Below are 9,128 nucleotides of genomic sequence, written 5' to 3'. Positions count from 1 at the left end.
GTTATAAATGTTGTCTTGACTTCATCCTCTTCTTTTAGTCTGATCTGGTTGTAACCAGAATATGCATCCAGGAAGGAAAGACGTTCACATCCTGCCGTGGAGTCGATAATTTGATCGATCCTTGGGAGGGGAAAGTGATCCTTTGGACAATGTTTATTGAGACACGTGAAGTCGACGCACATGCGAAGGACTTTCGTGTTTTTCTTCGGGACCAGCACTGGGTTAGCTACCCATGTGGCCTCTGTATGCAGCTCTTTGATGAATCCAGCTTCTCTGAGTCGATTAATCTCTGACAGCATAGCTTTGCGGTTTGGTTCCGAAAAACGCCGCAAAGGTTGTTTAATTGGTCTCGCTATTGGATCCAGGCTTAGGTGGTGCTCGGCAAGTTCCCTGGGTACTCCTGGCATGTCAGCTGGACACCATGCGAAGATTTTCCAGTGCTCACGGAGGAACTCGTCGAGCGCGCTTTCCTATGCGAGATCCATGTCTGCTGCGATGGACGTCGTTTTCTTTGGATCTGTCGGGTGAATCTGCACCTCCTTAGAATTCTTGGTAGTGTTAAAGGTTGGCTCCCTGAGTGGCCTTCCTACATCTGGTAACACATCATAATCAGTTGTTAGCTTTGACTCCATATATTCTGCCTGCATCCCGAAGGTTTCTGATAGTCGATGAAAATCCTTGTCGCATTTATCAGCTAAGGCAAAACTGCCCTTGACTGTAATTGGTCCCTTAGGTCCAGGTAACCTCCATAATAAGTACGTGTAGTGTGGTACCGCCATAAACCTGGCGTATGCTGGTCGTCCCAATAAGGCGTGGTATTGCGACGGGAAGTCCACAACTTCGAACTCCAGCTTTTCTATTCTGTAATTTTCTCGGGTTCCAAACTGAACGTCGAGATTGATCTTTCCCAGCGGGTAACTCGGCTTCTCTGGCGTGATACCATGGAAACGTGTGTCCGTAGGTTTTAAGTTTGCCAAGGATATGTTCATCTTCCTTAATGTATCTGCATACATAAGATTTAGACTGCTGCCTCCATCTATGAATACTCGAGATACGTCGAATCCTGCGATTACTGCCGGTAAGATAAGTGCTGATTGCCCTGGTCGAGGAACTTGCTGCGGGTGGTCCGCTATTGTGAAGCCAATGTCCTGTCCCGACCAATTTAGGTACTCAATCGTTGGTGGAGGCATCTTCTCTGCCATGAACACTTGTCGCGAGATTACTTTCTGAGCCTTGTTAGACGGCCTAGCTTTCTGAATCATTGAGACCGCACCGTTGGAATTGGGGTCGACATACGGAGGTGGGTGTGGTGCTGCCGCTATTCTGAGCTGGTGCCGATTTTCGTCCGTAATTGCGGGAGGAGGTGGTAGGTGGATCTCACTCCTTGGTCCTTGAGGATTTCTACTTGCTGCTTGAGCATTGGTTTGCCCTGCGAACCTCAACATTGCTTGAAAATTTCGACAATCCTTCTGCAGGTGTCCTGACTGCCTCTTCCCGTTATTGTCGAGATAGAAATGCATCTGACATGGCCCGTTCATCATATCCTCGGGAGATATATATGGTCTCTGGAACCTTGGTCCACTATTTTGCATGTTGTTTCGGGAATCATCTCTATTGTCGCCTCGGTGCTCGTTGCTTCTTTGATAGTCATCTCTATTGCTTCCTCCACTGTTTCCTCGAAAACCAGCCGATATTTGGCCAGGAGCATCATAACTCGAGAACTGTCGAGGAAAACGTCGCCTATTTTGAAAATTGCGACTACGGTCCTCCTCTGGTGACCTGTGCCGCTTATTGTGAACAGCATCCTCTCCGTCTGCCCACCTGTTTGCTATCTCCATTAATGCCGATACTGTCTTTGGGTTGGTTCTTCCCAAATCTTCGACGAAATCTCCACGTCGAATTCACCTTGAACGCATCTATTGCTCTCTCGTCAGATATGTTCTCTGCCGAGTTTTTAATGATGTTCCACCTCTGGATATACTTTCTCATTGATTCATCATGCTTTTGTCGACACGCCCTCAGCTCTTCTAGCGATGCGGGTTTTTTACAGGTGGATCGGAAATTCTTAACGAATACGTCCTCAAAGCTTTCCCAGCTGTCGATGGAACCCGGAGGAAGCTTTTTTATCCAAGATCTTGCGGCTCCGCTCAGGTGTACTTGAATGCTTTGCATGGCTGTTGCTCTGGTTCCGCCTATCAGCTTCACCGTCTCGAGGTAATCAACTAACCAATCTTCGGGATCTTGCAAACCATCGAATTTTTTGAAATTATCGGGTAACTTAAACCCTGAAGGAACTCGAGTCTTCCGGACCCTCCTTGTGAAGCACGGTAACCCACACATATCCTCGTCATCTATCTCTGGGGAATGTCGGTGTTCCCTTCTATTTTGTCGTGCTCTATCCACCCGTGCTTGTGCTGATGTGTCTCGTACTCCACTCGTTCTTTCGGGACCTTGAACTGCTGCAGTGGGTCGTGGACTATTTTGCCTTGCGGGTCCTTCGGGAGGCGAATTTATAAACGCCGTCCCCATGGCTCCGACTCCTGCCATGGCCATATTGTACAATGCTTCTCTTGGATCTCCAGGAGGTGGCTTGGATGCAAGAATGAAAGCCTGCGTCGCCATGTACCCAAGTTCTGGTGTCTTAGGGATAATATTACCCCTCGTGTCTATCAACATAAAGGACATGTCGAGATTTTGAACCAGATTCTCCCTATCTGCCTCAGGTATATTTTGCAGTCGAGATCTTGCCCTGTTGCGAGCTTCCCTGTGATTGCTTCCCGAAGTGCCTGACTGTCGACTCAGCTCCGCTCTTCGCTTGCTTGATGCTGATGCCGCTTCTTGCCTCCTATCCAACGCGGTCTTCTGTTTCTCGAGTTCTCGCCTGATACGTGCAAGCCTGTATTGATACGCTTGTAACTCCTCAGGTGTCGCTGTTACGGTCATAGGCTCTGTACCATTGATAGCTCTTTCGACTCGATCCCATACTGCCTGCGGAAATCGCACCATCTCTCGCGTCCCCGTGCCGATATATTTTGTTCCTAACCCTCGCGTGAGATCTGCAGGATCGACATACGGATTTCCTGCATCGTCAAAGTTCTCCGACGTCTCCTGTTCGCGACTTGTTTCTCCAATGGCGTAGATCTGATGATATTTTGGACTCTGAACTTTGTTGGGTTTGGTGACACCATCATGGAGATTGGTGAAGACCTTTCCAACAATAGTGGACTTGTCGATGAAGTTGAAGCTGTCTATATTGCTCGAGCCATCGCTTATATCGGAGTCCGCAGATGACTCGAAGGACATGTCGCTGAAGATCTTGGCAAGTTTTTCACTTGCCATAGTGCTGATGAAGCGTGGCGACGAAATCTCCTCGTCACCTGACTCGATCGGCGATGTTGAGCTCGAAAAATCGGAATCGACCGCTGATAATCCCGACGAGATCGGAATTTCGAGATGGTACGCTCCTTCCTTCTCGACGCGGAAGTAGAACTTTCCGAACGTCATCTCCATGGGCTCCTCCAGATACGCATATGCATCCAAACGGGAGGGCGGGTGAGGAATAAAATCGACTAGACCAGTTTCGATCTCTTTACCTCTGTCCATCGCATTGCTTGCAGTTGACGAAGTCGACGATCTTGAACGTGCCATCGAGATCAGCTCCTTGGCACCTCTAATTCCCACAGACGGCGCCAATTGACAAGGGATTAACTTATCAATGCCTACAGATTGTAGACTAGGGTTTAGTTGGAAGTAGAGGGCAAGTAGATCTCGAAGGTTTCAGCCGAAAAGTACTCGACGACGTAAAAATTAGGGTTGCGTGAAACAATGAATCGATCCTTTCTTTGTCCCTCGACTCCCCCTTATATAGGAGGCGGAGCCGAGGGTTTCGTAATACACAAGTTACAGAGTCCGGGAGGGTTTCTAACCCGTCCCATAAAATTACAAGTCTATATTTCCTAATACAACTCTAGCTTTCCTTAATACTATCTTGGGCTTCCGAACTTTATATTCTTCGAGTCATGGGCCTTCAGTAAACCCCGGGTACCATCTTTGGCAGGCCCATTGGGGATGCCTATGTCACCGGGTGTGTAGGATAGTTGGCCATTCTATCAAGAGGGCTCTCGAATGAGTCACTTGGTCGTATCGTTCGGAGAGAGCTCAAACCATTGCATGCTTTGCATCATGTTTCTTGGTTGTTCTTGGTTCTTATCCATGTGATGTTTTAGAACTTGTGCTCGTTCTCATGACAAGCTCTAGCTCATCAAAAATGGATTCTGTATGGAAAACTTGTTGCGTTTTCGAGTTTGAGGGTTTTATCAGTATGCCTTTTTAGATATGTCAAACCTCTCCTCATTTGTTTTTGTCTTCCCTTGTTGGACTATGATGGTTCCCTGCATGATCTTGTAGAGCTTTTTACAAGCTTCGAAATGAGTCTGAGATCATCAAAATCGGAGTCCGGATGCACAAGTTATGGCCGTTCTATTTCGCCCCTCTGCCAACCTTCTGGTGGGGGGCGGATGTAAATTCCATCCCCCCCCCCCCCCGGATGGTAATTTCATCCGCCCCGGACCAGGGATGTTCTCAAACGCGCGCAGAAACCTGTTTTAGGGGTAGGGCGGACCATCCGCCCCCAAACCCCCTGGACCATCCCCCCCCCCCCCCCGCGAAAAATCACAACGGTAAGTGATACGTCTCCGACGTATCGATAATTTCTTATGTTCCATGCCACATTATTGATGTTATCTACATGTTTTATGCACACTTTATGTCATATTCGTGCATTTTCTGGAACTAACCTATTAACAAGATGCCGAAGTGCGATTCTTTGTTTTCTGCTGTTTTTGGTTTCAGAAATCCTAGTAACGAAATATTCTCGGAATTGGACGAAATCAAAGCCCAGGGGCCTATTTTTCCACGAAGCTTCCAGAAGTCCGAAGACGAAACGAAGAGGGGCCACGAGGCAGCCAGAGCATAGGGCGGCGCGGCCCCTGCCCTGGCCGCGCGGCCCTATGGTCTAGGCACCTCGCGCCGCCTCTTGACCTACCCTTTCGCCTACTTAAAGCCTCCGTGACGAAACCCCCAGTACCGAGAGCCACGATACGAGAAAACATACTGAGGCGCCGCCGCCGCCAATCCCATCTCGGGGGATTCTGGAGATCGCCTCCGGCACCTTGCCGGAGAGGGGAATCATCTCCCGGAGGACTCTACACCGCCATGGTCGCCTCCGGAGTGATGAGTGAGTAGTCTACCCCTGGACTATGGGTCCATAGCAGTAGCTAGATGGTTGTCTTCTCCCCATTGTGCTTTCATTGTTGGATCTTGTGAGCTGCCTAACATGATCAAGATCATCTATCTGTAATTCTATATGTTGCGTTTGTTGGGATCCGATGAATAGAGAATACTTGTTATGTTGATTATCAAAGTTATATCTACGTGTTGTTTATGATCTTGCATGCTTTCCGTTACTAGTAGATGCTCTGGCCAAGTAGATGCTTGTAACTCCAAGAGGGAGTACTTATGCTCGATAGTGGGTTCATGCCTGCATTGACACCTGGGACAGTGACAGAAAGTTCTAAGGTTGTGTTGTGCTGTTGCCACTAGGGATAAAACATTGATGCTATGTCTAAGGATGTAGTTGTTGATTACATTACGCACCATACTTAATGCAATTGTCTGTTGCTTTGCAACTTAATACTGGAAGGGGTTCGGATGATAACCTGAAGGTGGACTTTTTAGGCATAGATGCAGTTGGATGGCGGTCTATGTACTTTGTCGTAATGCCCAATTAAATCTCACTATAATCATCATGATATGTATGTGCATGGTCATGCTCTCTTTATTTGTCAATTGCCCAACTGTAATTTGTTCACCCAACATGCTGTTCGTCTTATGGGAGAGACACCTCTAGTGAACTGTGGACCCCGGTCCAATTCTCTTTACTGAAATACAATCTACTGCAATACTTGTTCTACTGTTTTATGCAAACAATCATCTTCCACACAATACGGTTAATCCTTTGTTACAGCAAGCCGGTGAGATTGACAACCTCACTGTTTCGTTGGGGCAAAGTACTTTGGTTGTGTTGTGCAGGTTCCACGTTGGCGCCGGAATCTCTGGTGTTGCGCCGCACTACATCCCGCCGCCATCAACCTTCAACGTGCTTCTTGGCTCCTCCTGGTTCGATAAACCTTGGTTTCTTTCTGAGGGAAAACTTGCTGCTGTGCGCATCATACCTTCCTCTTGGGGTTCCCCAACGAACGTGTGAAATACACGCTATCAGTAAGTTTTTCGGGGACCTATTTAAGGGGCCTTCTTCCCCAACGGTTCCCCACCCTTTTTGGCAAGTTCTTGAGCACGTTTTTCACCTCCATTCTTGACCCTCTTGAGCTTCCTATCTCCTCAATCCCTCCATGATTCTTGCATATTTTTGAGGGAAAAGAGAGAGGAGATCTAGATCTACCATCCTACCAATCAAATTCCCCTTCTAGTGAGGGAATCTTTCTAGATCTAGATCTTGGAGTTCTTTGTGGATTTCCTCCCTTGCTCTCTTCCATTGTTGTTTATTTTGAGATCTTGAAATCTTTTCTCCCCCGTTCAAAACTTGTTGCCTCTTTTGGGAAGAGAAAGATGAGACCTGGATCTACTATTCTACCAATCAAATCCCTCTCCTTGTGAGGGGATCTTGCTAGATCTAGATCTTGGAGTAATTTGGTGTTCCTCCTCATTTTGTTCTTCCTCCCTTATTCCCCCAATAGCTTTTGTAGCTTTGTTGGAATTTGGGAGTGAAGGACTTGGGCATCGTAATGGTGTTCTTGCCATTGCATTAGGTGCATCGGTTTGAGTTCTCTACGGGGTTTCGGTCTCGTGGGAGTTCCTGAGTATTACCTCTTGGGTTCTTGGAACCCTAGACGGCTTGTAGACCTTAGTGGTGTTGTTGCCTATGTGGCCTTGTCGCCTTTGTGGCGTGGTAGCCTTTGTGGCCTTTGTGGCGTGGTAGCCTTTGTGGCGTTGTTGCCTTTGTGGCGCGTTGGAGCCTTTGTGGCCTTGTAACCGTGTGTGGCGTGTTGTAGCCTTTGTGGGCTTGTACTTGAGAGCCTCCGGTTGTTGTGGAGTTTGCCTCAAGCTTGATACTTGGGTGATTGCCCCAAGCTTGTGGATCGAGGATTTCCCTTTGGTGGGAAAGGCTCGAGGAGAATACGGTTGCCTTAGTGGCATTTTGGAGTGCCTTGTGCCTCCACACCGCTCCAACGGAGAGTAGCACCCGCAAGGGTGTGAACTTCGGGATACATCATCGTCTCCGCGTGCCTCAGTTACTTCTCAACCCGATCTCCTTTACTTATGCACTTTACATTGTGATAGCCTTCGTGCTTGATGTTCTATATATAGATTGCTATCACCTTGTTGCTTATCTTGCTTAGCATAGGTTGTTGGTGATGTGGGCATTACCCTTCGGGTAACCGACATTGGTCTACCTCCCTTGGCCCAACTAGGGGCCCATGAAGATTGTCCAAGACCAAGGTGGGCCCGTACGTCGGGTGCAACGAAGGAGACCTACCAGGAGACAAATTCTTGATGAACAAGGCAAGAAGGCGTCGATAAAGGAAAGACTAGAATAGATTCCGTTGTAACCTAGTCGAGTTCGGACAGAACTCTCGGGACCTGGCCTGCTATATAAAGGCCAGGAGAGAGCCTGCCGAACACAAGAACAACAGTACGCAGAACCTCCGCAACTTAGAGCACACACCTTAGAATCCTTGCCTTCGACGAGATCTACAAAGTAGTCTATCGGATACCCCCTTGTAACACCTTTTTCTCGATAATCAAGATCAGACAAGCAGGTGATACGTCTCCGACGTATCGATAATTTCTTATGATCCATGCCACATTATTGATGTTATCTACATGTTTTATGCACACTTTATGTCATATTCGTGCATTTTCTGGAACTAACCTATTAACAAGATGCCGAAGTGCCGATTCTTTGTTTTCTGCTGTTTTTGGTTTCAGAAATCCTAGTAACGAAATATTCTCGGAATTGGACGAAATCAAAGCCCAGGGGCCTATTTTTCCACGAAGCTTCCAGAAGTCCGAAGACGAAACGAAGAGGGGCCACGAGGCAGCCAGAGCATAGGGCGGCGCGGCCCCTGCCCTGGCCGCGCGGCCCTATGGTCTGGGCACCTCGTGCCGCCTCTTGACCTACCCTTCCGCCTACTTAAAGCCTCCGTGACGAAACCCCCAGTACCGAGAGCCACGATACGAGAAAACATACTGAGGCGCCGCCGCCGCCAATCCCATCTCGGGGGATTCTGGAGATCGCCTCCGGCACCCTGCCGGAGAGGGGAATCATCTCCCGGAGGACTCTACACCGCCATGGTCGCCTCCGGAGTGATGAGTGAGTAGTCTACCCCTGGACTATGGGTCCATAGCAGTAGCTAGATGGTTGTCTTCTCCCCATTGTGCTTTCATTGTTGGATCTTGTGAGCTGCCTAACATGATCAAGATCATCTATCTGTAATTCTATATGTTGCGTTTGTTGGGATCCGATGAATAGAGAATACTTGTTATGTTGATTATCAAAGTTATATCTACGTGTTGTTTATGATCTTGCATGCTTTCCGTTACTAGTAGATGCTCTGGCCAAGTAGATGCTTGTAACTCCAAGAGGGAGTACTTATGCTCGATAGTGGGTTCATGCCTGCATTGACACCGGGACAATGTGAGAAAGTTCTAAGGTTGTGTTGTCTTTGTTGCCACTAGGGATAAAACATTGATGCTATGTCTAAGGATGTAGTTGTTGATTACATTACGCACCATACTTAATGCAATTGTCTGTTGCTTTGCAACTTAATACTGGAAGGGGTTCGGATGATAACCTGAAGGTGGACTTTTTAGGCATAGATGCAGTTGGATGGCGGTCTATGTACTTTGTCGTAATGCCCAATTAAATCTCACTATAATCATCATGATATGTATGTGCATGGTCATGCTCTCTTTATTTGTCAATTGCCCAACTGTAATTTGTTCACCCAACATGCTGTTCGTCTTATGGGAGAGACACCTCTAGTGAACTGTGGACCCCGGTCCAATTCTCTTTCTTGAAATACAATCTACGCAATACTTGTTCTCTT

Source organism: Lolium perenne, chromosome 1, assembly GCF_019359855.2.
Source record: "Lolium perenne isolate Kyuss_39 chromosome 1, Kyuss_2.0, whole genome shotgun sequence".
NCBI lineage: Eukaryota > Viridiplantae > Streptophyta > Magnoliopsida > Poales > Poaceae > Lolium > Lolium perenne.
This window is presented reverse-complemented; position numbering follows the sequence as displayed.